The following is a 6,883-nucleotide window of genomic DNA, read 5'->3' on the forward strand; positions in this document are numbered from 1 at the left end:
GATTTCGAGCTCTGATTTCCAGTCTAACATAAGCTGTGGCTAGTCTGAATCCTTTTGTTCTTCTTCAAACACTGATCTTTAGTATACAGGACATTACTGAGCTTTCATTTCCTCTGCAAAATCATCACCAATCATAGCCTTCATTTGGAGGTACCAAATCCAGGATTTATCAAACCAAGAAGTTCTTAACTTCTCTTAAAAAATGGAGGTGATTAGTTCCTTGGAGCATCCTACAATTCTCTACATTGGTTGCAGCTTCAGCTCATGTTTATGTCCCAGGGGTGAGCATAGTTGACCCCTCATTTGCGATGAGGTCTCCTCCTGTTGTCTTCAGCAACGATGCTTCTACTTTTCCTCTTTGTAGTCATATTTTAGCAGTAGAAAACTGAAGGGTTATTTGGTAAGGGGGAAATAAACTGTCTTGAAATATATCAAGATATTAGGGCAAATTGACATTTGTGCACAAACTTTTCAGCGTGCAGCTCTGTGAGCTGTTTCAACTCAAAGCCTAGATCAGGCCATGTTTTATAAGTTGTTTTTTTCTTGGTCAGGTCTAGAAATGGAAGAGATTTTTGTTCTCATTCTGGCAGATATTATTGCCTGTTAGGGCTAATACCTCATGAGAAACCTGTGTCTGATTTTAATGTGGTTAAATTGGAAGCCAGATTTTCACCTTATTTGGAAATAAAACATCAGCCTAAAGCTAACCCAAGCCCACAAGCCTGCTCCATCCATCTGCAGTATCATCTACTGTGATTATTTAATTTACAAACATGTGCCATAATTATATCCCAGTGCTACATTTGCAGATTTGGTATTCTGAAAAGAAGAGAAGAGCAAGGGTTGCAGAGGAAAGATTTATCAGCTCTTTGATTCACCAGGAATGTGTGGAGAATCAGGTGATTACATTTTGTGTGTAGCAGTGGTGTAAGTCTATAAGAGGGACTTGTGTGAGAGAATTTAGGAGATTTTGGTGATATGTTTGGATTGGAAACCTAAATCCTTGTCTTGCTTTGGTACGGCTGTGATCACAGCAGCAATTTGCAGTAATTTTGACTTAAACAGTTAACATTTTCTCCAAGCTGTGGACACAGCTATCAACACTGAGGTCTTGCATGGCATGTTATTCTCCTCAAATGCCTAGAGAAACAGGTAATTCTAGATAACTACATTGACAAACATAAATGTGTCCAAGGTTCAGACTCCCAGGAGATAAACCCTGTCTAAAGCTGGGCTTCCTCTATGCTGTCTGTGTCATTCCTGACTGCCCTGTCCAACCCCCTCTTGGTGCACAGCAGTTTGTATATGACTGCAGGGTGAGACAGTTCATTGCCCTGCAGCAGATGACTGTTATTCCATGATGTAAACATGAGTGCTGGTGCAGAGGAGAGGGCAGGAAGATGTGGCTGTGGAAAGAAGTAAGGGCAAAATCTAGTGACACAATTAAAATTTGAATTAAACCCTGGACTTCCTCACAGATTTCCACTACAGACGGTACTGATCATCACTCCACCTCACTGTATATAGAATATTCCTTCACAGTCATCAGCATTAAAAGTACCCTATATTCTCAGAAGCCGTAGGCAAATAGGTGTAACCCCCTAAATGCACCAGCCTCCATAAGATACCCACAAAGGTGTAACATGCCTCCAGGCTATGAGACAACCCTGTAACTGCTTTGAGAGTGCTGCAGGTACCTGTGTCCCCCACTCAATCAAGAGACCTTGTCCCAAGAGAAGGGACAGCACTTCTGAGTGACCTTTTGAATGCTGTATACAAATTAAATGCAGTAAACAGAATTTCAGTGGCTATGTACCCTGGGTATCGCAATTACCCATGAGAACCTGAACGGGAACTTACACGGGGAGCCATAGGACAATTAGGATTTACCGTGGAAGAGATCAAAGCTCAGAATCTTGCCAGAGCCCGCCTCCTAACCATTAACCAACCTCCCAAGCTCTTCAAATCCATTGTCAGAAACAGACTCCTGCAGACCGGTAAACACTGGGTGGAACTGTATCGTGCCCGAGCAGCAATTGCAGACCTGCAGACCGCGGCTCCCCTGACACTTTGTTTTCCCACAGGTGGACTACCAATATCTGTTGCTGCTACATGTGCATTCCAGAGCAGGCTGCCCTTTGTAAGCCCACCGAGCGCCCCCATGGAAGCCCTAGGGCGTAACCCATCTGTCCTAGAGTGTGAAAAAAGCAGGATGGGAACATGCTTTTGCAGTGAGAAAACCTTTTTCCCATCACCAGCACCCTGTGGCTAATCCCTCAGTTGTGATCCTCAAGGGAGATCCATAAATGATAAGCCTGAGAACTGAAACTGATAACTTGGCAGAGACAGTGATCTTAGAGCATTTTATGGTATTCTGATCCCTCTTAAACCCAGCCCTTCACTGTTTAGTGTTAACTGCCTGCCTTTCCTTGTTTCACAGGAGGGATGTGAACTTTAGGACTTTTCTCTTGCTAATTCCCTCACCCATTCCTGTTAAACGCTAGCGCCTCTTTTGGTGTAAAACGTCCGATTGAGCAACATAATTAAATTAAGCTCAGACCATTGTCTTCCAACCCGTCTTTAGTCTGAAATTTGCTGTTTCTCTTTCAGATTTAAACAAAGTCTTTGAACTCCTTAAACTTTGCCCGTTCTTTCACATTCAGCAGTTGATGTATTATAATAAGTACTTTCTCCAGCAGATGGCAACACACTTCTAAATTATTCACAGCATGTCTGAGAGGTAGGAGTAGTTCCTAAGCAAGTCAGGAGATAAAGTAGAGTTTGAGAAAGGGACTTAGTGCAATATGGTGCTTGTCTCCCTTTGGAATGTTCAAGAAAATATTTTTGAAGTTGGCGGCATTGTTATTTCATTTAAACTTACTATCCTTAAATCTGAAAATGTAGTATAATGCTATTCTTGTGGCTCTTTGCCTCCACATTTAACAAGAGCGGCAGTGAACAGGTGAACCAGAACTTCTCTGTGCGTTTCTCAGACATTGCCTTTATTTCCAAAAAGCAATGAAGTAGTTCAGAGGCCAGGATAGTGGGAGCTGTATTCTAATATTGTTTCTCTCTCCTTTTTTTTTCCCCCCAAAGGCATTTCAAAAGCACACATCTCCAGTTCTCAGCAGAAGTATCCATTTGCTGCTATAGAATTATAAAGCATTTTTATTGCTGAAGACTCAGAAACTATGGAGTTCTTATTAATCAAAATCTCTATATAGGAAAGAAAGTACTAGAATAATTCTTCCTTAGACTTCTCCTGTCATAATTTTTCTCTGACTGGGTACAGCCTGATGTTTCACTGACTTTGTGTTGTGTCTGTTTCTGCCTCAGCGAAGTTGATAGAAAATGATACAAAGAAGCGTTTGACATCACTTCCTGAAGATTACAGTAACTAGACAAGGCACACCACAAGGGAAAACCGGGCTCGGGCTCTTGTCTTCACCCTTTTGTCTGTCGCTCCTTTTAAGTGGTAATTATAGTTAGCTCGAATTTTCCCAGGGAGGAAGCACACTCAGGTGCATGACAAACACTGGGTGACTCAGAAGTGGTTGTGTCATTGCTTGCAATTACGAATTCGACCAGCTGGGCAGCGGCTGTACCTCGATTTCTTCAGTGTCTCTTGGCATCATGGGATCCAGTTTGCTCTGACACCTACACTCCAGTTTAGCCCCCTCTCAATGTAGATCCCCACCCACCTGCCCTGTGCGTGATGGCATTGTCTCCTGTTCTCAGTGTGCCCCCCTTTCCCATTGTTTAGGTTTCTCTTGTGCAGCTCTGTGAACAGACTCAGAAATGGCATCCCAGGACACCATTTGCTAAGGAGCCATATTGACAAATGCGGCCCACTTGTACAAATGCAGGTAACGCTGAAGGCTGGGTTTGCTCACTACCATGTTAGGAGGGGCTGATATTTTTTTTTTCCTTTCCCTTGGTGAGAAGGGAGCTATGCTATTTTTAAAACTGCCACCTCCCATAACATACGATGATTTTTCTGAGGCAACATGAGTAATTTGCTAAGCTTTGCAAAAATGAGGGTGGCTTTCACTCTGTGCGTTTCTGACAAGACTGGGAAGCAGAATATCATCCAAGGAGGCAGAACACAATGATGTCAGAGGAACAGAATACAAGGTTGTTGGAGGTCAAATATCGCTTAGGAGCCACTGAAAGTCAGGACCACTATCTGCTAAAATCCCAGTGTCACCATTTCCCCATATTATAGTACTGTGCTTCAGAATGGAAATTATATGGAATAGTTTGAGCTGATCTGTAGTTTCGTCTTCGCAAGGGACAAGCCCATGTGTCCTCCTCATCCAAACTGGCTTATGTACTGTTCTTGATTTGGTCCATAGGTGGACTTCTCCTGCCACAGCAGTGGTGAGAAAAGTTATTATAATTAATAGAAATGGGTGGAACAGGAAGTGTCTTCCTCTAAATACCTGGGTTTTTAATAACAGGACTTTGTACAGATGTATAAAGTTTCTTTAGTGGTGACAGTCACACACTGCCTGAATACAGAAATCTATTTCCACTGTAAATCACTTTAATGGAGCAGCTTTTCTGTGCAGCCCAGCTGAGTAATGGCTGCAAACTAACAGGACCTGAAATCTGTATTTGATCTGCCTGGAAAGAGTTTGATCTTCTGCACTTAGTTCCTGGTGGATAGGAATTCACATAATGAGAAATACCATCATAATTTGTAGTAATTATAATTCCTGGGAGTGAGGCCAAATACAGCCTTGCAGACTGTGTATTTCCCACTCAGGCACAACTGATTTTGGCAGAGGAGCACGTCAGGCAAGCAGCATACAATGGGGCTCTCCTAATGTACCTGCTACCTACATAGGCAGAGCCAGTCCCTAGAGCTGTTGGATAAGCAACTCCGGGAATGGGACAGACTTTCACTGCAAAAAAGCCAGAACTGCGAAAAAAAATCTAGCAAACCCAAAATATCTGACTGCTCTCTGCATTGTGAAACTAAACCTGCATCCACTGTTAGCTGTCAGGACCAAGGAAAGACCTGAGAAACGAATCCATGGGAGCAGCCCTGTTTGTTTGCTTAATCACTTTGTTTAAATATAGATTAAAAATCACTTAAGCTCATTGACAAATTAAGTGTGTGTCACCAAACGGTTGTCAGAAACTGAAGGGGAAAAGGAGCTTAGTCCCAGAAGGAAGAGATTTTAGGTAAGGAATAAGAGAAAAAGGGCTGGATCTGTGGAGTGGGGCAACAGTGTATCTTCTTAAGGGAGATACATTCCTAAGCAAACAGCAAATAGGGAACTTGAACTGTCAACTTTTCATCTCTTATCCCTGCCAATTTGGTGAATAATCCCTCATTTACATTCATTTCTTCTGATTAAATGGAAATGTCATAGTTCACAGAAAGTCAGCCAGAGTCTGAAATGCACTGGGAAAGCTTTGTAAGATCATTGTTTGCTGTGCTGCCTGTCCCAGCTGCAGTGTACTATGTCCTTGCTGGTCCCATTGGAGGCACTGCCACAGCTCACACACTGCAGAGTATGGCCTGCCCCAGTGCATTCTGCCTTTTCTAGAACAGTTCAGCTGTCACCTGGCTCTGAACTAGCACTGAAGAGCATGGCACTGGAAAAAGCCCATCTAATGCAAACCAGTCCCTTGAGATAGCTGCCACTTGCTCTAGCAAGACTACCTGGCACATGTTCTAGCAGCAGCCTAGTTTCTAATACCATCCCCATTTTTTGTAGCTGTAGAAATTTAAGGCTGTACTATGTGTAAAAACATATAAGGGGTTGATTCAAACAAACTGCTAGAGAAAAGTGCCGAGGAGAAGCCTTCTTGCAGTTCCCAGGAAGCTTGTTGGCTGTCTCCAAAGAGTGCACATGCTTTGTCCTCTGAACCTGAAGGGTTACAGTGCTCATGACTTTCTGTCACCCACAGGGAAAAGCACTCTAGACTGTGCCCGACTTAAAGAATTTTTCTCAAGTTCAACATTAGTGTAGGTGGAACACCTTTGTATCTTTCTCAGCATGGATGCAAACTACAGCAAGACAAACTCATGAACTGCTAATCAGCAGCTGCTTGCAGCACAAACCCGCCTAGTGCAGACAGGTCTGCCTTGCTGAGAGGACCCTGAAGGACATCATGGTAACTAAATGAGTGTTGTTCATTGATAGCCTGAGTTTAGCTCCTCCATTAGGAAGCAGCTCCACATTCAAAGCTAATGTTGCAATATTGGGTATTGCAGGAATTAATACTTTCCCTCCAGTGTTTCCAATCATTTGGAGGTGCTACACTGGTGTGCAGTGATGGCTGAGATAGTGTGGCTGGATCTCTCCTTTTAAGTGGTGTGTTCCCACTTCTGTGTTTAGTCATACTGCTTTAGACGGCGAGCTCCTCAGGGCAGGGATGGAACTCTCTTCTTAGCTGCCAAGGGCGCAGTGTGGTGTGGGAGCTACCAGAGGTGAATATGAAAAACAGGCAGCAGACTGGGAACTCCTGCACTTATCCATGCAGCTGGGAAAATACACTTTGCAGCTTTTGCCAGCAGGTAGGAACAGCTTGGCTGGGCCCCAGCAACCCAGTAATGCCAATCATGTAGTTAACAGATGGGATGACTTTTGGCCATTTGTTTTATATTGTCCTTCACAATATTGACCAGCACTGTTGGCTTTACTTCTGTCCTGATTTCATGGCAGAAATCACAGATGCCCCAAATGGCACAGTGGAGCTGCTGCTTTCAAAAAGCAAGCGGGGGCGACTTGGATGGAGCGCGACTTTCCCGTGTGTGCGCGGCTCAGAGCACGGCGTGACACCTGCCGAAATTCCGAGGGCAGGCGCCGCTCGGGGCCCTGGCGGGGGATGGGGGTGCAGCAGCGGGACCCTCGCCCGCGGGACGGCG

The sequence above is a fragment of the Geospiza fortis genome, unplaced genomic scaffold, assembly GCF_000277835.1.
Source record: "Geospiza fortis unplaced genomic scaffold, GeoFor_1.0 scaffold66, whole genome shotgun sequence".
NCBI classification, from domain to species: Eukaryota; Metazoa; Chordata; class Aves; order Passeriformes; family Thraupidae; genus Geospiza; species Geospiza fortis.